Source organism: Hippichthys cyanospilos, chromosome 6, assembly GCF_059441005.1.
Source record: "Hippichthys cyanospilos isolate Australia breed blue-spotted pipefish chromosome 6, RoL_Hcya_1.0, whole genome shotgun sequence".
NCBI lineage: Eukaryota > Metazoa > Chordata > Actinopteri > Syngnathiformes > Syngnathidae > Hippichthys > Hippichthys cyanospilos.
Genome location: NC_142374.1, coordinates 19,737,868 through 19,761,012, shown reverse-complemented (window position 1 = coordinate 19,761,012; position 23,145 = coordinate 19,737,868). Strand labels below are relative to the sequence as shown.

General features: G+C 37.3%; 1 long non-coding RNA gene across 2 annotated transcripts in view; it reads right to left on the bottom strand.

Annotated features, from left to right (window-relative positions):
* Positions 1 to 23,020, bottom strand: part of LOC148422696 (uncharacterized) — a 42,642-nt gene extending 19,622 nt beyond the window's left edge. The window contains exon 1 of one of the 2 annotated variants that reach the window (XR_015865794.1): positions 22,872 to 23,020. This is a non-coding gene — a long non-coding RNA (uncharacterized LOC148422696). Of the gene's footprint in view, positions 1 to 22,405; positions 22,470 to 22,871 lie in introns of those variants that run through there. The other variant, XR_015865795.1, reaches the window with a different exon arrangement.
* Positions 23,021 to 23,145: the final 125 nt, after the last annotated feature.

Here is a 23,145-nt window from a genome sequence, read left to right as displayed (position 1 = left end):
TTTTCAATTCTATTTCATTGCTGTTCAATAAATTGATACCTTGAACAGATACCCGTATTTGCGCCTGGTAGAAAGTACAAAAAAAAATACAAATAAAACATAAATATATAAAAAACCTGCAGTTACATCACACTTGACTATAGAGGGCTCAAATCAAGAGAAAAAATTGCGGCTTGATTGTTAGTATAGTCAAGTCAAGCACAATTTTCAAATGATTGTTTGCCCTTCCTTTTTTTCTGTATGCCAAAATAATTATATTAAAAATGAAAATCAAAGTCTCTTTTGAGAAACTGGTAAAAACAAAAACTAAGGTCATTTTTTGCAGTAATTACAGTCTGTTACTTTTAGTTTTTTTTTAACATTATACGTACTTTTAGATTTTTTGTGAGCATTTTTATTTTAGTTATTTATTTAAGAAAAGATTTTAAATTTTGGCTCTAATTATTGTGTTACTTTTAGTCGAAAATAATAACTTTGACGTTGCGTTATCTTGCTATTGAGTGTGCTCTTCTCTCACGCTGGATTTTAAGACTAAGCACGAAATGATCCGAGGGCTTCCCATTGGCTGCCGCCTCGCGTCATTTGCAGCGTTTCATAACGGGCAAATGTAAACGCTAAGAGAAGACGAGTACGCGATAATTGCCAAGGTGAGGCTTTTCAAAGGCCGCCGTCGATAAGCGCCGGAGGTGGCGAGCGGGCTCCCAAAGAAAAGAGAGAGTACGGCGAGGGAATGATAATGGAAAGTAGGAAATGGACCTCAGAGGAGGGATATTGGAAAGAAGATTGAAGCTGGCGGAGACCGAGAGAATTGTGGGCTGAACGCTGCGGAGGATTGAGAGGCTCGCAACCAAAAAAATTACAAAGGGGATGTATTGTGCAAGAAAAGTGAAGTCTGTTTTTCGATGCCATTTTTCTGGGTGTCCAGAAAACAACAGAACTGTATTTCATCCAGGATCCTTTTATTCCTGTTATTATGTGCATTAGGTTTTGTAATCAAAATGGCTCCATGTCTTTCCAACTGATGCTCACAAAGAGTTGCGCAATCATCCATGGAAATTGGAACAGGCTTATTTTGTTGCAAAAGTAGAAGAGTACAGATATTGCTTTTCAAATGTTGGGAAAAATATTAGAAAGTTGTCAGGAAAGTCAGTGCTCAACTAGAATACACATTCCTGACGTTCTTTGAAGAAAAACCTTTTTCTCCATTGAAATGAATGGAAATGCAGTTAATCAGTTCCAGACTGTGAAAAATAATTTAGTTATCAAGTTTATTATTTAATCCCAAAGACGTAATTTTACATCTGTAAATCCAGACATTCCATCCCAGCTTCTTATTTTTTAAAAATATTTTCAAGTGTTAGCCTAAAGAACTGTAGCTAAATGGCGGGTACCAAAAAAGTTATAGTACGTAATAATTACGTAGTTAGGGCCATGACGGAAAATCTCAATTTCATGATTTAGCTCATTTTCAAATCTTCCATTTTTAAAATGACAAATTAATTTGATTTATTGCCCAGCCGTAGTTGTCATATCCCCATAATTTTGTGGGTAAATCTGTCGTAGTCTCACGCCCTGACAAAGACGAGTTTAGAGCCATGAAAGGCCAGTTTTGCTTCTGCAATGAATAGAAATATCAGTAAAGAATATTTGGAAGCACAGATTATAACTGCGGCCTCGTTTGGTAGGCATCACGTCAACTCACAACGTCACGTCTCGGTAAACCGCTAACATTCGGACCATCCTGATCCCGAAAACTCGTTTTCAAACATGCTTCTTCTTGCTTGTCGGTCGGGAGTGATTTTTGAAAATGCGGCGGGATGCAGCTTTGTGCTTTTGAATCTCATTTTCACTTATTTCACTGAAGGGATGGTGTATGAAATTGCTTGGGCGAGTGTCTTTGCCTTCACTCAGCAAAGAAAGTAGGAGTCAAAATGATACTTTTTACACGAATAGGCGATATATATTATCAACCGTAGTTATTTTCATTATTGAAGTAGTTTTATTACAGTAGTTCTGAATGGTTTTTAACACGATATAGACAGGGAAGCTCCAATTTCAAAGCAGCACATTTTAAGTGTAGTACCGTGTTGTTCCACAACATGTGAGGCAGCACTGAGCTCTATTGGAAGACATGCAATGTACTTGAGATCAAGAAGAAGAGACAGAGTTCTTCATTTACTGTGTCTGTTAATGACATTTAGAGCCTTTTTTTAGCATGAAAATTCCCATAATATTAATGCTCATTTCTGTTGGCCTGTGTGTTTGCGCGTGCAGTTTGCATGATGTTAGCATTAAGCTAGCTGACTTTTGTTAAGTTAAATTAACTTGTTTAGTTGACCCTTCTGGTGTTAAAAATGATCTATACAAAGTAGGGCTGGGAAATGAATCGGTTTAATTTGATGAATTTGTCATTTTAAATAAAGCACAAGAGACAAAATGCTGGATGGGTGCTTTACAAGACATGTTTACAGTAGTTCATAACTACTTAACTCTTTAAGTGCCAAGTGTTATCGAAAAAGGAAACCTCTAGAGGGCCAGTATATTTAGCATTTTCACTGATGCGTTCTGATAGAATATTGTGTGTACGTCGATGTAAATATGGCTGGTATCATATAAAAGATTGATTTCCATTCCTTACTTTGAATTGCATGTAGGTAACATCTGTGTAATAAGCGTGGAAACACTGCCATCCAATGGTCACAGTCAGCACTACAGTTCTCAATTGGCTTATATTAGGTAAGCATTAGTCAAGGGTGTCAGCTAACCTCCATAAAAAAACGTATTTAACGAGAATTTTATGATTTATTATTGTTATTGCTATTGTAAATGACGGGAATTCCCGTCCATGGCACTAAAGTTGCGGCACTTAAAGCATTTAGTTAAAATTAATATTTTTTAAATTTTACGGACGCCAGCTATACCCAGATTTTCTCGGGGCTGATCGTATACGCCATAAATCATATCTTCTAAGCTTTTATGTTAACATCAGACAAATGAGTGACGATAATTCAATCATTGTTGCATTGTGCATGATGAGAGTGTGTGTGTTGAGTCTTGCGCCATCGTCCAGATCCAATTAAAGCGCTCCTAAAAGCGTGTGCTTTTCAGATTGAGTGTCACTCGAATATTGTCGCCCGAGCTAAACAGGCCTTTTTAATTACGTTGCGCGTGATGGAAGGGAAGGTTTGGCGGCCATGGCGACGGACACGCGCAGGAGGTAGGAAGGCGCTGGTGTATGTGTGTGTGTTTGTGTGCGTCGAGGGGTGGGATTAAAGCAGTGTTGCCCTTGTATCTTTGAGAGAGGAGAAAGGACGGAGGTGAGGCTAGCAACATTAACATTCCGTCTGAGCTCCTGGAAAAGTCGGTAAAACCTTGCTGCAGATGCTTCGCTGTCTTCGCCTTTGTTTTTTAATGGGATTTTACAGTATAGTTTTTTTAATGTCCTAGCACATGGGAAAAAGCACCTTTGCCACTTTTTGCTACTTTTTAGACAATTATCGAAGCACAACAAAGCACTTGAAAAATTGGACATTATCATACCACCAAGTTAGACAAAAAAATGCTAATTTATGTGTTTCTTTGCGCCATTTTGGGTGATATGGCCAAAAAAAATCTTACATTTCTTCAATCTTTCTCAATGAAAATGAGTTTGATTGATTTTAAAGAAAGAAATAAACCCGACAAACATTATTTAATGGTTTGATTTCTTAAAAAAAAAAATCCTGGGGGAAAATATTCAGACAAAAATAAAAAAAAAATATTCTAAATCAGTTTTGAATGAAACTTCACATTCACAGTCCATTTATTTTGCAATTTTTGACAGTAAAACATTTATAGTTTAATTACAATTAATTTGCTAACAAATTTTTTTTTGTTGTACATTTACTCTGCAGCAATTTTATTATGAGTAATAATTTAATTTTTCCTTAAAATATTCCAAATATTTTGATCTCGACCCCTCGAGAGCAATCAGATTTCTGTAGTTCTACATGAAAACATACTGAATTTTTGTTGTATTTATTCAAATTGAGACAACCATAACCTCTGATTTTACTTTTTCAAAATCTTTGGTGAATATTATAAATATTCTAATTCCTTTTGTGTGATTTACTTGATTTCTAATCACTGAACAATCAAAAAATAAACAACAATAATTGATAAACACCAATCGCAGATGAAATGTTTTAATAGAAAATCAAACTATCATATGAATCAGTAATCAAGACAATAATCGATTCAAAAAATATTTAAAAGTGGCAGCACTAGGTAAGAATGAAGTCAAAGGTTTTAAGGGACCTAAACATGATATTTTGATATCATATTCCCACAATTAAATATATGCATAATAATTCAAACATTTGGCACAGTGGTGATTTATTTTTTTATTGAGTATGAGTTTTATGCCACTATCATTTCTAACCAGTAAGTGAAACGTCTCGTTTACTGAAGCCACACCTCCCACCGCGTGGCTGCCACACCTCCTTTATGATGTCATTCAACCCCATCCGTCAATCAATCTATCTATCTATCTACTAATAAATGAAAAATTTCTGTTTCTCCCACTCTGCGCAAAGTCTCTCCTCTTCAACTCCAGAACTAAACTGAAACTGAAATCACAATTTCAGCATGGTTAAAAGCGCCAAAAAGTTACTTTTCATGACAGGTCCCCTTTAAAACAAGAATAAAGCCTCATTTTTCTAGATAAGAATTCAAAGTACACAGGCGCGCTTTTGCCTGAAGCCACCTGATCCGATCTAAAACATTCCCGTTAGATACTCGCTGACCAGCAAAGGGATTAAGTCGACAAGCTGATTGAAGTGCTTTCCCCACCATTTTTTGTTATAAAATGAATAGTGACACTAATCAAATCATCATCATTAAAAAAAAAAAAAATCTAAATGAAGACAGCCAGCAATTATATTATTGTGGATCTTTTTGCACCAATGGTGTAATTACGTCAGGCGAAAAGTGTGGACGTGTATTTTTTTTTTTTCATTTCTTGCTAATCTGCTTCATTTCCAGACGCAAATGAATTATATTTAAAGCGAGGGCTTCAAGAGGACGTGATAATGACTTTGTTCATTACCATTATCTCTTGATTGTAATTGAAGCGACTGGAAATAGGAATAAAGACGGCGAGCGAAAAGGTGAAAGCACATTGGAGTTTACTTAGACTGTAAAACTTGAATTGTGTTTATTTGTCTAATGTACCTGAAAGCTCCTTTATTTTGTGGAATACAATCAGACACTTCATTAAGTACACTTCAAACATTATCAGAAGTACAGAGCAACATTTACAGCCAAACTTCATAGAATGGATACATTAAATTGTTCATTTATTGCACAATTTCCACTGTTCACTTGTGCTTCGTCACAAATAATGGCGGGTTATATATCTGTTTTAAATAAACACAAACATAATTTATTTGAAGTTTTTCATTGTCCTAGGTCATTCACAGCCAATTATATTGGATTATTGAATTATATACAGTAGCTGTCCAGTTCGAATGAACCTCTGACGTCTATAGACTTCTATGAAGGAATGCTAAAAGTAGGCAAATATGTTTACCTAATACAAATATCTTTCAGTTCAGACAGCAGGAGGTATTTAAGGTTTTAACGTTTCAGTGTTCTTTATTGCCCTGACAAACACAAGATTTTACTTTCATATTGAGAGCAAATTAATTGGAATATACAGCAACTTACTGCTTAATTGTGTTCTAGCTAATTTAATTTTGTGATATGGGGTATTATATAGCTATATGAAATTTAAAAGCTTTGCTATACCCTTGAATGAAACATGAACTCTTACAATGTTGAGGTTTCATGTTTCCATTTTTCAATTTTTATTAGGCTGAGAGTTAATGAAATACAGTAATGGCATTACAGGTACAGGACCGTGTTCTTTTTAAATTAAGTGCAAATTGATTGAGACATGATTTAAAATATTGCTAAAATGTGTTGTGGTGACTCCTATGCAAAACATGTCAAGCCTTTATTTTGTGACGTTTTCTACGGATGCGAATAGCAGTGACACAATTTTCTGGCAGACAAGTCAGAAATACAAAAAATTTTACTTATCTGTCATTTTACGGAAAAACGTTGAATTCATTCTTTTTTTACTGGGACGGTAGTGGATGAGTTAATGCCTTGACAGGAAAAGTACTTTTTAAAAAAAATTAAGAGCAAATTGATTGGAACATGAAGGAACTTATTGATAAATTGTGTTATAATGACCTGTGCAAAAGTTTTCCATGGATGCGCATTGTTTTAGTGAAGCAAGTTACAGGCGGACGAGTCACAAATAAAAATGCATCATTTGCAGTCATCTGACTTTTTATAGAAGAACATTAGATTCTTTCCCGCCACTGATAGCTACAGACATCAAACATCCGTCTTTACTGCGCTGGCAGTGACCGAATTAATGCCGTGACTGAACGGAAGGTTTTCTTTTCAAATTAAGAGCAAATTAAATGGAACATGAAGCGACATGTGAACTCCAGCCCGTTTTGTGTATCGTAAATTACAACTAATCACCAGTCTTGCACAAATCCATATATAATTGCTAAATTGCGCCCACTTCTGCTTAAACCTCCCCAATTTCCCGACACGTATTCCGATTTGCGTTTTTGACACGTCGTTTCCAGGATGCAACATTCCAACAATCATGTGTTCTGACTGCGCATCAGCTATAGCCCAAATAATCTGTATTAGGATAAATATACAACATTTTTGTCTGCTATTGATGATTCCTGTGATAATGTTGGATTAAGCCCCCCAGTGAAGGCCAATGTAGCAAATCCTGGGCCCATTGTTTGCGATTGGCACTGCCAAGGAGCTACTGCATGATCAATATGTTTATTATTGCGGTCGCAGCGGCGCACCACCGCACTGCGTCGGCCTGATTATAAAATCAACTTTATTACGTAACGTTGTAGCCCACTGGCGCATAAATGTCACTCCATGCGCTTGTTAATGGCAATCTTTTAGCAAAGCAGGCGAGCGACCGCACAGCAGCTCGGCGGCGTCGTGTAGCCGCACGCTGGGGAAATTAGCATTTCATTGTTCATAACAAACGCCATTGTCATCAGTGATGGATTTTTTTTTTTTTTAGGAGGGGGGGGGGGGGCAGTGTGATGGCATGTTTATGAGCTTCAATCAGGGATGAACAACATTGCACAGAAATGATGTTCAAACTTTAATAATCAATCTGTTTCATCTATTTTAGATTTTATGTTCAATTTCTTTGTTAATACATGGACCTACAACAAACATCCTGACTTGAAATATAAATGTGGTTATTGTAAAACCTGCCGTAACTATTTTAAGTTTATTTTTCGGATGAGATGACTTGCTGGGGGCGTTTTTTCAATGCAAGCTGCGTAGCGATGCATCAGGCAGAGACGCTTGTAGCAACAAGGCATGCTGAGGCCAAAATTAATGATGGCAAGCGCCCCGCACCTGGGGCGCACCGGCACAATACGCAATGTAACCCAAGAAAAATGAGGCCTGGGGAACCTTGCTCGCAGTTGACGGGTCCGGCTGCACCGGCGCATACGGTGTCCACCATCTTGGAGATTTTTATTTATTAATTTTTTTCATATAATATTTACAACTGCAATGTACAAATGTGTATAAGAAGCTTTAGCAGTGCATTGATGAATCAATGATGAAATAAGTAATTATTTTGATTAAAAATGGATTAATCGCTTCACAAATGGGGGTACGATGAAGGAACTCCAGGGGGTAACGTGAGATTAACAGAGTTTTAGCAGGTATATGCAAATCTTATGTAATGCTGGGCAATATTGTGCCAGGAACAGTACGGTTTTCTTTTCAAATTAAGAGGAAATGAATTAGAACATGAAGTAACTTATTGCTAAATTGTTGCATGGTTAAGCCTTTTCAAAATGTATGCCTTTAAATCGTTAAGTTTCATATAATTTTGTTATTTAGTGACACAATTTTCTGGCAGATAAGCCAAAAATAAAAACAGATGACGTAAAAAAAAAATCTTCTGGAGTTGCTAATTAAATATGATTAGTGTCACCACTACAAATGTAGTTTCAAGTTTTATAATTTATTATTATCATTATGTTTCTGCAGGTGTCCACAAATCTAATTTAATACTTTTTAAGGCCCAGACAATACCTGCATTTTTTTTTCAAATTAACTGCAAATTAATTGGAACATGGAGCAACTTATTGACTTTGAAATTATGATTTCGTAGTACAGTAATACATAGCTATTTGAAATTTACAATACTATTACCCATACTGTACCGATATTTGCATTTTTCCATTTTTACTGGACGTTTTTCACAGCTTATTACAAAATTGTGGTATGGTGACACCTTTCCAAAACCTATCCCATTTGTTTTGTTATTTAAGAAATCATATATTTAGCAGATGATGTCACCTAATATATATATATATATATATATATATATATATATATATATATATATATATATATATATATATATATATATATATATATATATATATATATATATATTTCATATATATATTTCATATATATTTCAGCCGGTTGACCGTAAGCATGCTCAGCTTTTTTTTTTCTTTTGTCCTTTTAAATATTGTCGCAAGAACAGTAAGCGTTTATCCCAAAAAATAAAACCGGGCATCAATGCCATCTACTGGCGATTGTGTGAAAGCAAAGTTGTTTCCTTGTTTAAAATTTCCAATGTAGTCATCTCCATTGAAAAACGTAATTAACGGCTATACTCGTCAATGGCAGTGAAGATATGAACACTTTTTTTCTGACTGATAATCACAATACGGTTTGACAATGGAAATATGTTGTATCTGGAATATGAAAAGCGAGGACTGAGTTGAAAGTTTGTTGCTTGTTCAAAGGAACTTTTCTTTTGAGAAATCCCAGATTGAGCCACTGCCACTGTTTAAATTTGCACTGAATAAATCATTACAAGCATGCCAGGACAATAGCCAATCCGCTGTTGTCCAAACGCTGCTGACAAAGTACGAAGAAAATGTTTGTGATGAAGAGCGAGTGCCGAGGTCTGTTATCGCTCATGTGCGCAAAATGTTCTGGACCGCCCAGGACAAAAAAAAAAAAAAAGGTAGCGCACGGTCCGCTAATCTCTTCCCCTGCCTTCCATTTGTCTTTTGCAATGATCTTCATTTCCGTCCGGATTACTCGCTCGGCCCCGCTCTTGTTTCCTCGCTTATCTTCGACCCTTTCATTCATTCCCGCGCTGGACTGGCCCCTCCGCTGAATGAGCATTTGCTTTATGCTAATCAGGACGAGGTGACTGCCTGGGCGCCACTATATCATGCAAATATTTGGAATGCACCATTACACAAACGGTTACCGTATTTTTCACACTATAAGGCGCACCTAAAAGCCTTATTTTTTTTTTTAAACCTGATGGTGCGCCTTATAATCAGGTGCATCTTATATATGCATCAATATTGAGATTGGGATTCATAGATGGGGAATGAACTGATAAAGTAAGCTTTACCTGTTTCTTATTATTTGAGTTATTATTGTTAGTACTTTGAGTATTACTATATTGTGATTGAAAAAGTTTTAAAATATATCATTAATTGTGGGTGCGCCTTATAATCCGGTGTGCCTTATGTATGAAAAAAGTTTTAAAATATGTCATTAATTGAAGGTGCGCCTTATAATCCGGTGCGCCTTATAATGCGGAAAATACGGTAATTGTTTTCAAGCTGTTCATCGCCGCTCCTGTTTCAAGTTTAATTTCAAACTTAACATACAGCAAAGACAATAATATATTGTATAGTTAACTGTACAAATCTCTTTCGCGCGTTTTAGATTGTTTCGATTATTTGATCGATTAATCGAATAAGATCAAATTTCATGTTGCATTAGTGTATTGCAAAACCATTTTTTCTTTCAATGATTCAATTATTAAATTAGTTGTCAGTTTATTTCATGATCAATTACTCACTTTAATATGTACTGTATGTATATATTGTATGTCCTGTGGTTATTATGTAGCTAGAATTACTCACTAATATATATCCATCCATCTATTTGTTTTTAGCTGCTAGTCCTCACAAGGTATATTTGAAGAAAGAAAAAAAAAGCTTCTCATCACAAAAGATGGCGGTTTAATTTTGCCCCTGATCGGTTGACGGGCAGTCCACAGACACAAATATTTGTATAGAAGCAATAAAAAGGTCCATTTTATATTATGGCCCAAAAGTTTTCTTCCGAGGAGCACATACAGAAAAATCCATTCTTGACTACATCAAAACCAGTCAATGAAGAAGTTGCATTATGTTTAAACATTTATTAGTGCTTTGTTTTTATCCCAGAATAGCTTTTAAGAACAATGGTTTAAGATTTTATAAGATTTTGCTGTGGTCAAAGACAAATAGCAGCGTTCTGTTAAGAGATGACCGTTTTAGAAACAATTATTTGGAACTGATTATGTAATGTGTTTACAATTTGGACATTGGCACAGAGCAGAAAGTGGAGAAAAGCATATTTGCTTGTGAACAAAATATGTACCGTATTTTCCGCACTATAAGGCGCACCGGATTGTAAGGCGCACCCTCAATTAATGACATTTTTTAAAACTCTTTCCACATATAAGGCGCTCCGTATTATAAGGCGTACCTTCAATTAATGACATATTTTAAAACTTTTTCAATCACAATATAGTAATACTCAGAGTAATAACAATAACGCTAAACTCTCAATAGCATAATAACTCAATGTCAATATGACCAAATTTGTTCAACTGTAAACAAACAAAAGAAACAGGTAAATCTTACTTTATCAGTTCATTCCCGATCTACCAATTCCAATCTCAATATTGATTCATGTATAATACACACCTGATTATAAGGTGCACCATCAGCTTTTTTAAAAAAAAATCAGGCTTTTAGGTGCGCCTTATAGTGCAGAAAATACGGTATCTTCATTCAAGTGAAATGTTGCTACTAATTATGTTTTTTTTTCCATATTTAGAATATCTTTAGAGAATCTGAAATGAATTTATTATAAAAAGTGTCATTTTTGTATATGCTGCAGGTCGCTTAAAACTTGGTATGGTATCTAGGACAGCACTGCCTTAACCCCTGGGAGAAATTTGGACCTAACTCGGGCTTTTTTATTATTTTGATGTGTGATATCAAAGGAAGAGCATGCAAAAAAAAAAACACTGGGAGGCCAAAATATTGCATGGATTGTCAACCTCTTGAAATTCTGAAAGGCGAAAAACCTCATTGTGCCATAAAAATAAGCACCAATCCGTATGTGAATGTTTGTCAAAAATGGCAGCGAAGCTCGAATCAGATAACAATCGGGCAGCCGTTGTTGGTGTGGCGGACCACTCGAACGTTTCCCCCCATCCCCAGAGGAAGCCAGCCCATTATATTTGCTCGTCTGCAGAGAGGATCTCCTTTCATGAGCACGTCCTTAGACTGACAAGTCAATGTCCCCAACAATTTGAGTTTTGCAATGTGACACAAACCCTGAACTTGTCAAAACAATGACAATGCAAAAGAGCAAAATAGGCAGTGAGAAGCAGCCCAGTGGACAATGTGTACAAAGATAAGTATTTTTCGGACTATAATCCGCACTAGTATATGAACCGTCGCAGCAATAATTGAACAACAAAAGTAATGTGTTATTTTGAGGAAGCACAGATTTTAGGCTCGCCTACAAGACACGTGATTGGCTCCCGGCACGACTATGGGGGTTAGGGCGGGAGTAGATTACAACCTCTGCTCTGTCTTCCTGCCATCGACCAATGAGGGCCCAAGAAATCAGAAAAGTAGACCATAAGGCAAAAAAGTTGGCCACCACCACCCAATATATTTGATAATGTGCTGTGGTCTGACGAGTCCAAACATTCAATCAGATCAATCAAATTTTATTTATATAGACCTAAATCACCGAAGTCTCAAAGAGCTTCACAGATGAAAAGAGGTCATGTGGAGACTTCTTTCAAAAAAAAGAAGTCATGCAGAGACATCTATTCGGGGTAAGGTACACAACAGCATCCCCTGTCAAAGCTCCCAGAAGGGGAAGGAAAAACTCAAAAACCCCAATTAGGGGAAAATTAGAAACCTCCACAAGAGGCCACAGGTGGGAGGAGCCCCCTTCCAGGCCCACAGGTTGAAGTGGATGCTGCATGTACCAAATACAGACATTAACTTTTATTTATTTTTTGGAGCATGCCAAGAATTAAAAAATTGCACTCTGTAAATTGCACTGTTGTATTATAAGTTGACGACAGTCCAAACACGCTAAGATGTAATCACGCTACAGCAATCCTTCATTTATTGCCTGTCTCACGCAGTATATGCTGTCTATGGGTTAGTAATAATTCAAGCTTGAACCCCGCCAAATACATTTGAGAATGCGTTGTGGTCTGATGAGACCAAAACTGAACTGTTTTGTTTTTATGTTTTTTTTGGGGGGAGCATTCCAAGAATTCAAAAACTGCACCATGGTATTAAAAAGCCAGGCAAGCTTTAAGGTGACAACAGTCCAAACAGCCGCCAATCTTGGTTCTATATTTCCCTCACACACGCCGCGCGGCAAAAGCGAGTTGCGGTGGCAGCATGGGGCGTTCTGCGCTCCACAAATATCCGCAGGTGAGAAAGAGGCGAGCTGCCGCGGCAGCCCGGCGTCCTCTCACCTCGGTCGCCATGCGTGCATCATACCTGTGGGTGGGAGGTGCTAATGAACGGCTGTTTTGCCATATTTAGAGCACGATCGTGATTGCTATCTCTCGGCGCGGCGCTCTTCGCACTTTTGATTTGCCGCCTGCGCCCATTTTCGCCTGTTTTTGTGTCATTTGGTTCCCCTTGGATTTGTGTCATCTTCTTGCTGATATTTTTAGGCCAAATCCACTCAAACTTGAGTATATTAATCCTGTATAAATCTCCACTTTTGGAAATGAAAATCGGCGCGTTTGAAAAATCCATTTTCATTATAGTGGGTTGACATTTATTTTTTCCTAACCATAACTCTTTAACTACCTGCAAATCTCTATAAACACAACAAGAATGCAAATAATCCGGTTTAAGGACCACAAATACCATTTCAGGCATTTGGTAGGTCATATTTTGAAACGGATGTATTCCAAACATGTTATATTGTCAAAAGCTGTTGTTGTACACAACAGAGGTGAGATGCAGATAGAGAGCTTTATTTTCATGACGGAGGCACATGACTAATCCGGCGCGATGTGTGGCGTATCTCTTCGAGGATTACACTCAGTGTTGGTAATTTCACAGATGAGTGCGGCGGGTCTGTGAGAAGGAGAGCTGCGCCACAGTGGGAGTTGCTCACTTCAATCCGAGCCAATCAGAGTGGCTCCTTCCATTCGCTTTTAACGCCATATTCTACCTATTTATCCATTTTCAGCAGTAAAAAGTTATAAATTAGTTTTCATGTATAATTAAAAAGACATTGTGTCACTTTCTGTAGACTGAAAATGACATGTTCGGAAGTCTCAGGGATTGACCAATCACAGCTCAGCTTGTCAATGTCACATGACCAAATGGTGCGCTCTGATTGGTTGTTGCCCAAATTTTTTTGCAATTAAAAGAGTAAATATATAAACATAAAATTAAATTTACTAAAGAAATATATTTATTTTCCTTGATTTCCAATCAAATCCCACCAATTATCCACAGAATCCACATTTTGAGGAAGGCGCAAAACAAACTTTCACACTTCCATTTCATAAAAAATAGCGTGAAAAATGAACACTGTTTCGCAGTCTTTTATTGGCCTGCACTAATTTAGGCAAGTTATGCATAAGAAATGACTGTTAAGTTTACATTAAAACTAGTTTAAAAATCAGTGCTATGACTTGTGACACTCCATTATATTTTAGAAATAAAAGTATTGAGAAGTGCAAAGATTGATCAATCAACAACTAATTAATTATAAAATCGAATAATACTTTAGAAATTGTCAAAATACTCAAAATTTAAGTCTCTAAAAAGTAAATATTCTCAGATTTCTTTTGTCTTCTATGGAAAATGATTAATTATCATTGTGTTGAATCAAAACAATGGAAAACAATGATCAATATTTTTGCCAATTTTATGAAGTGTTGCTTGTTACTGAGCAAACCAGCAACAAAATCATAATAAAAAATGTCAATTTGAAAAAAAAATGTCCTATTGTATATAAAGGGATGAAAATAAAAGGTATTTTTTAAATATAATCGAGTCATCGATCGACGAAATAATCGCCAGAACGATCGACAAAATCATCGATTATTGAATAGATTATACATGACTGCTGTCACAACAAGTTTCTCAGGATTTTGTTTTAGATTTTGAGTTGATTTTGTTCCTTCGATTAAAAATCGTATTCGACCAGAAAGACCGAAAGAAAAATCCAGATTGAAATTGTTGAATTTTCCTCAATTTCCTCCACAAAAGAATGTTAATTCTCTGTTGATTGTTTTGGACAGCAGCCTGTCCTACCGGATTTAAAAAGGAATCATTTGTCTCAATCAACGATCATTTCTCTTTTTAGTCCAAGCTGCGGCATTTCCTTGACAAATGGAGCCGTAAAATTAAATCACGCCAGCGGGAAGATATTTAATAACCATGACAGAAAATATTCCGGCTTGACAGGAGGAGAAGCGCGATAGCATCAAAATGTTGAGCAATAATTTAAGATGGGGCGCACGCTTGAGCGATGATATCTGCGAGAGTTCTTGGAGAGAGCGGACGCACTCCGATGTATCAATCATACTTTTGCCATGGATATCATCAATTTTTATTCATGCAAAAGTATTGGAACAATAAACTAAAAGATGCAGGAGTTTTTCCATGTGCACAACAATTTTTGAATTTTTTTCCCCCGAGATTTTCTACCATATTGAAAATGCGTATTGAATTTCTATCAAAATTTTGCTGATTTTTGAGGGTTTTGGCTAGCCCCCAAGTACCCAGCCAAGTACCCCCTGACCAGCACAAAGCATTTTGGGATGGGAAAAAAAAATAAATAAAAGACTTAAAATAGATTGCTGTGCCATCTGTTGATCAAATTTCGTAACTGCGTTTGTACTAGTTGAGCAATATTGCTAAGATCTCGATTTTCACCAGTCATGCTGGACGTTTACAATTTTAATTGATTTTGATTGAAGTAATAGAAACAAAAAAAACATGTATTTAAAGGTCTGAAATAATTAAAAGTTCATTTCAGGTCAAATATTTAATCCGTGACAATTATACTGATTTCAAATCAGTTTTTTGAATCTCAATTTTTTTTAAATGATAATTTAATCGGATTAATTCGAATTACGACTCTCAGTGAGTGCGGCCCATTGACAATGTTTTGCATTTTAATGTCATCATAACGGCTGTTTTTTGGCTCCATTCACTCCGCTGGGGTTGTCTCCAGCACTCTCATAAGGATAAGTGGTCAAGGTGATGGATGGATATTTCGTGGCTAGCTGGCATTGAACAATGTCATAACGAGGGCAAGGCAGCCATATTGATGAGACCTGCGGCTTCAGTAAACGAGACGCTTCACTTTCTGGTTAGAAACGCTGGTACCATAAAACTCATATTTGACAAGAAATTAAATATGATGGATATAATTCATATGCACATAATTGACTGTGGAAAGAAATATTATCATATGAACCTTGTTTCTTGATTATTTTAATTTTGTTTTACTTTTTTGCACCTTCTTTTAGGTAAAAATAAAAGAAATCTACGCCAGCATATTAATATGAACATAGACAAATGATAGATGTTGACTGAGTTGTCCACACACAGCCGAGTCTACTCCTGCAAATGACCTGATTATGGCAAACACGATTGTCCCTGACAGGTTACAGGTGGAGACGGAGAGCGATTGTTGATGCGGACAAGCCCGGTGTGATTGGCGGCCGGCGTGTCCGTCGCGCACAGGCCTGCCTGGAGCAGCAGGCCGGAAGCTTTTCAGCGACGTTTCCTTGATTTATTAAAAGATAAGCAGCTCAGATGCCAATCTGCGCTTGCTTCCTCTTTTGCTACGTCCTTGGGATCAAACTGATAGCATACAAGGCTAAAAGTAGGTTCGGAGTCGGGAAGGAGCCAATGCGCAGTGTGCGTGTAAGCACAAGACTAGCAGTAGGCTAGTAGGGTTGTGTTTATGTGTGTGTATATATATATATATATATATATATATATATATATATATATATATTAGTATACACATACACACACACACACACACACACACACAGCCAGACACAACAAAGAGATGACATGTTTCAAAGTTGGGGGTAAGTTTAAATAGAGTAAGAGACTAGCAAATTTCAACCACTAATTACCTTGTGTATGAAATACATTATATAAATAAACTTGGAGCAATTTTCTATGTTGATTGAGAAAGCAATTTAAAGAAATGAATTAAAATGAATCAAGCAATTTAAATGAGGTTAATATTTGGTGTTTATGTTTTTCCGAAGGAAAACAAAAATCCATTCCTTCATCCCTTGAAATGAATATCAGCTTTACATATTGGTTATCGGCCTCCTTGACTACCGATAATCGGTACCGGCCTTGAAAAAAATCATATCGTTTGACCTCTACTGAGATGGTCACAGCGGGCGAGCTCCGGATCTGGCGCCGTGATATAACAAGAACTATTAGGACATGACAGCCGCGTTACGTCTTTGTTGCTTTGCTTGGAGGCGGCTTGCTGTACTAAACAAACCCGGAGGCTCCCGGGGCCAAACGAGGCAATCACCCCGTAGGAGAAAGTGACAAGGACCTCATTATCTGTTAATTCGCGCTGCGATGGCTCCCCGTTTCATGTTGAGATCACACAAAGCGCTGTAGCGTTTTACAAGGCCGCATGGAGGGTAAAATATGAAAATGACTGGAGTGGCGTGTCCGTCTCCATCTGTCTTCATGTCTCATTAAGCGCCTGCTTTGGGCTCATTGATTGCTAATTGCGTGATCAAAGCGCGCGATAGTGTAAACACAGGAAATTAAGTCTGTTTGCTGTGCTGATTTTGCCGTAATTTCCCTTAATATTTGCCATTCATTACAGTATATGGGCTGTGGCAGCATAGTGGCCTAGTGGTTTGTGAATCTGCTTCATAGGTTTTAGATTTGGGTTTCGAGTTCTGTGTGAAGGGAACAAGGAGCAAAAAATTTTATAATTCCTTTTAAAAATCAATAATTTGAAAATGAACTGAATTGAGGAATCAAGGATTTTAACAAGTGGCAAAATAAACCAATATTATTAAAAAAGAACTAAACATTTAGCAATTTGGCAATTCAACTAGCTCAAAGCTAACATACATAATATAAAACACCAAAGTGGGGCTGCCAGAAATTAGCATTGGTAAAGTAAATCTATCAAGAATTTGAGGTCGGGTTTTGGAGATTGCGAATAACAATTAATGAAACTTGTAAATGAGACTGCGGAGTGAATCACCTTACCAAAATTAATTCATCATTTAAAAAAATACCGATTTGAAAATGAGCTAAATCGTAAAATTGATGTTTCAAACAATTGTCAGAATGCTGAGTGCATGGCAGAACTGACTTAAAATGAAAATGAATCAAACATTTAGCTAGCAAAATGTTAAATCTTTCATTTAGCAAGACTACTAGCTTAAAGCTAACATATATTGTGAAATACTGAAATTAGCATCGAGGTTACAGTAAATCTAAACCAAGATTCTTTTGTTAGTGTTTTAAGAACGGTGTATCACAATGAATGACATCCGTAAACAGGACTAGAAAAATACATCAAATTTCCAACATTAATTCATCATTTTAACAGAACAGTAATTTGAAAATGAGCTAAATCATAAAACCAACGTTTCGAACGATTGTCGGAATGCCCAGTGCATTGTAGAACTGACACAAAACAAAAAAGAACTAAGCATTTAGCCACCAAAATGTCCCATTTTTTTAATCTACCAACTCAACTAGCTTAAAACCGACATAATAATGTGAAATGCCCTAGAGAGGCTAACAGAAATTAGCATGGCTATTTTTTAGGATGTTGATTGACAGTATTAATTCAACTTTTAAATCAAGGTAAGCCTCTAGAATGACTCCAGACCACAATCCAACGTTATGGGGCACGATTTTTGATGAAGCTCTTAAACCGTATGTTTTTAACGATCCTGGCGAGCGTATTCAGTGTTGCTGTACAGTACATGTTTTGTTGGCTTGAATGGAGGAGGTCCCGGCTGATAACCGATCCCCTTAATGAGATCAGCGCATCTCCGACAGCCTCCTCCCCAGGTTATTTCTGTCCTTCCAGCATTTCAAACCCCAATAGGCTCATTTTCCGTCGCTATACAAATTCTCTGTGATTTACCGAGCCGCTATACGTTGCCAAATGACTCTGAATGATGAATTAAAAAAAAAAAAAAAAAAAAGGTTTTCATTCGGTGTTCGACTTCTTAATCAAGCTCCTCAGTAAGCAGTTGATTAAAAAGGTCTCGCGCTTTGATATCAAATCAGCCACCTGGGAAGTGAGTCAGCCCCGGACCCAGCTGGGCCCGCTTGGCTTCTGCCGGCATCCAATCGGCACGTACGTAACGACACGTGAAGAAACGCCGCGAAGCCGAGCGAAGCGGGCCAGACGCTGGCTTTCATTCGGCTCTCGTTTGTGTGTTATAGAGCTGTCACGGCAAAGTGCAAATCGTATCAGCGGGGGTTTATTCCGTGGCTTTTGCCGTCTGCTCAGACCTGAGACAAAAGGGGATGAAAAAAAAAAAAGGGGACGTTTGAATGATTCTGCCCTTTTCTGGCCATGTTCACACGCCATCCAATTAAGGCCGACCACGAGCCGTCCACACTTGGGCATTATCGGACGAGTCCGTGCAGCGTTGGAAAGCATCGGTTGAAAACGTTTGAAATCGGGCAGCCGATAACGATTCTTTTTAAATGACACAAATGAGATTATAAACTTTCAAAAGTTAAATCGCTGTAAAATGATGGAATCTTACCTACGTTCAATTTCTTGTGAAATACGGTGGTTCTTCTTCTTACAAAAATATTTCGTTCCCGAAGTAATTTCGCAACAAGAATTTTTCTTAAGTAGAAGTGCTTTTTACATGTAAACAGGCTAATTCGTTCCAAGCCTAAAAAAAACGTTAAATTCATAATATGAATTGTCGCAATTGATAATATGAATGCAGTTCATTGGTTTGCCTTGAGATGGCGCTGGTGTATTGGTGGTGTGTGGATAGTAGTAGTTTAGGTTGTTATATTTTAAGTTTCCAGCTGTCTGTGTATTATTTACAAGTCCACATGAGCAATAATATTTATCTTGTGATCATTTTGAGAATGTAGGTTTACTTTAGCGAAAGGTAGTGCGAAGTACCGTAGTTCCCCAAATATAAGACTCACCCGAATATAGGACGCAATTTTGGGTTCAAATTTTGGTATTTTCTATTTTACCGTGTAAAAGATGCCCCAACACTTTGTAAAAAAAACGAAAACTAGAGCAAAACAGCATAGAGATCATCTTTTGTAAATTCTTAATGTTTTCTTCTGTTTAATCCGTAAGTTATATATTTCCTGCGCTTAAGTTAAGCGTCTTTCAGATTTTCCACATTGTGAGTGGTCAGTTAACGCCTCGCTAGTGTCATATTGATGCGCTCGAAGCAGTTGTTTTTCCTTTTCTTCACGATGCGGCTAGAGTTCATTTTACCATTAATAGCCGAAGCTGCGCAGCATCCGTGTTTCGCCAAGTTTATGATTGATGCCAAAAGACAGCAATTACAGTAATAAACGAGACAAATAGAATTTGTTTCCATGTGCTCAAACCAGTGCATACAGCTCTATAACTTGTCACTCCGTTTGAGTAATAGTCCTGTGTGTGAACAACAATGGACTTGGACATTGGTTCAGTCTGCTCGCTTCTTTTTTTTTTTTTTAAATAATGCCGTAACAACGTCAGCAAACACGAGCCGCTGTTAGCTGCACCAGTTGCCAGCACCCAACTGACGTCAGCCCTCTTGTTTGTCCTGTTGCGGTAATTATTGTAAGAAGATGGCCGGTATAAAAATACACAGCTGTGCGTCAAAACTCGGCTTATGTGGCTGATGGGTTTACGTGACTGACATCTGGGGAATTATATACAACTTGTTAAAAAGACTTTTTTAAATATCAGAAAGCTTCCATGATGGAATATTTGTATATCATCCTTGAAAAACACATTGCTTGCATACACATATAAACGATTCCTTATATGGTATTACTGTAAAACTTAACCACCTTCTTTGTAGTTGTAATAAACTGGACCTTGGTGCTCTATTGCAAAAGATTGTTTTGACACAAGTTCTCCGCCATTTCTCCCTTCTCTTTTATTGATAACTCAGCTCATTATACATGCGATATTTATCGCATGCATGATTAGGACATTCACCCCTAAAAGATATTTCCAAACCACTGATTCGAGACCAAAAAAAATGCTTTTAAATATGGTCTTGTAATTTTGCAGCCGTCTTCGCGCAAGACTTTTTTTTTTTTTTAATGAATACCTCCATAACACAATGCCGCTCGGCCCCCATCCTGCCGTGAACATTGCGCTCAGACCAAAACACACAGGGGCGGATAGAAAGAGAGAGAGAGTGTGTGAGAGGGCGAGCGAGGCCGGCTGCCGTCTCACTGGCTCAATTACTGCTTAATTGCCCCTAATTAGGAAGTCTTGATTGAGGTGCAGCTTGTGATTTTGGTGGCAGCCAACAGCTATCATCGCTCTGGCTCACTTTCCCTCTTTCCGCTCTTATTGTTCCTTTCACGCATCCCTCTTTCTATCCGTCCATTTTCTTCCCAGGGAGAGAAGTTGATTGGGGATTATTCTGTGCCAGCGGTACAAAAAGTTAGCCGTGTGAACAGCACACCCCAAAAAGCTGCTATTAAATCTGACTCATTTAAATAGTATTCTTTAAAGGGGAAGTCGAGACATGAATCGTTTTTAGAAGAATATCGATTCTGATTAATATTGTGTTTGTAGAATATGAATTAAGTATATTTATCCGTCTCAGGGGGCGGCCATTTTAGCGCTTGCAGTCAACTGAAGATGACATCACTGATGGCTCGGGTAACAACCAATCAAGGCTCAGCTTGCAATTTCACGAGATGGATAAAACTAGCCCGATTTTGATGTTTGTTTCATATTCTACAAATGCGACATTAGTGAAGGCAATTTTACGATTAACTTACCCCTCGTACAGCGAAAAAATTCACACGTCAAATCAGGGCTTGATATGGTCTCAGGATAAAATCTCAAATTTCGCCAGACACCATTAACTATTGCAATTTTCCTCGATTTTAATGAACAAAAATGTATTTATAGGTTTAATTTCAAAAAAATAAATCCAGTGGAAAATATTCCGACTGCGCTATGTATACTAAGTTTAACGTAAACTTAGCATTCGTAGCTTGAGCATAACTTGCTTGAATGTCAACTCGCTCAATCCCAAACGCATATTTTTACGTAATTTTCATAAGTCTCAGCATTCAGTTTACATTTATTTAAAGGTATTCGCTAGTAAGAAAGAAACCCTGTGGAAAATATTCAGAAGATAATATATACTATTTTAAATAAGCTTGAGAAGAAATTTAACATTCAGAGCTTGTGAATAACTTTAAAATAATATTTTTAAGTAGTTTTCATGAGTCTCGACTTTCAATCTTCACTAGTTAGTTAGTTAGTTAGTTAGTTAGTTAGTTAGTTAGTTAGTTAGTTAGTTAGTTAGTTAGTTAGTTAGTTAGTTAATAGCTGGCAGTGAATGAGTTAAGTAGCTAGTAACTGGACTCCACTATCAAAATATCGATTTCACAGTTCAGCTAATTTTCAAATATTTGATGCTTAAAATGATGAATTAATCCAATTCTTGTCATCGTCCATCCACAACAAAACAGTATTAATTAATTACATAACGAAATGTAATAGCATTTTTTAACTGCTCTATTTTCAGGCCAAGAACCTCAGAAATGAAGGGCAAAGAGCTAACTGCTAGCTCTACTATGCAGCCTAAATTTAATTTCTTTTTCTTTAAATATTAAGTTTATCTTCTTCCAGGTGAAAAAGGCACAAACTATTTTTTCTGTGTCAAAGCTTGACTAACCAATCATTTCATGCACTTTTTTCCCCTACAGTGATCACGTCTAAGCAATACTTTAATGAACGCAAAGGTCAATTCAGACGTCGCCGTCAGTTTCCACGCGAGGTTGGCGCACGGTTCAATACATGAATTTGCAAATTGCCAACGTCATTTATTGCCGTCGGGCGGGCCCAAACAGTCCCATTACTGCATGGCTAATGAGAAGGGCAGCGCAGATGCTAAATATAGTTTGTAGCATATTTACACACAAGCCAATGGGGAAACGCGGCCTAGTTAACCTTACGCTGCTTTCGCAATTATAGTCAAGCTTACCGCGGGCTTCACCATCCAATTGCTGAAAACGTGTGCCTTCCAGCAGAAATCTAGCAAAAATCGGTTTAATTCATCCAGTAACTGTTACACTGCGACAAATTTAAACCTTCAAAATAAAAGCACAAACATTTTGAGGGGGCACATTGAGTAGCCACTTGGTGGGCGGAGTCAAACAAGCAGCTCCACCCAACACATTAAGACACGCCTATTCAGAGTGAACCGGAAAGACAATTATTGCCTATTTTAGTTGGGAACAAAAGAACACGAGTTTAATTTTTTTTCATCACAATATGACAGAAAGTTTTGAGTGGCAGCCATTTAAAAAAAAAATCGGGGGAGGACGGAACTCATACACAAAGTTTTTTGCTACTGGTTTTTAAACGTTCGTTTTGGACTTTCTTTTGACGGAATTGACAGTAAAATTTACATGTAAAAAGGCGCCAAAAAATTAAGCCTGCTTACTCACATGCTTTGCCGATACAGCTACCTCACAGTTGAGATGTTCTGGGTTCGAGTCCCTCTCAAGACGTAAACGCTTGTTAGTCGACCTGCGTCCTGAATGCGTTTGAATTGTTTCCGTTTCCGGTCTGTGAATAAATTGCCATTTGCCGTGAGGACACCGGAAATGGTTGCTACTTGTTGTTGGCCTTTTTCTAAAGAGATTCAGGCGTTGCGACGCCCCGCCTGAAATAGTCCATAAAGTATTTAAGCGGGATCATTTGGGAGCGCTGTGTTTCCGA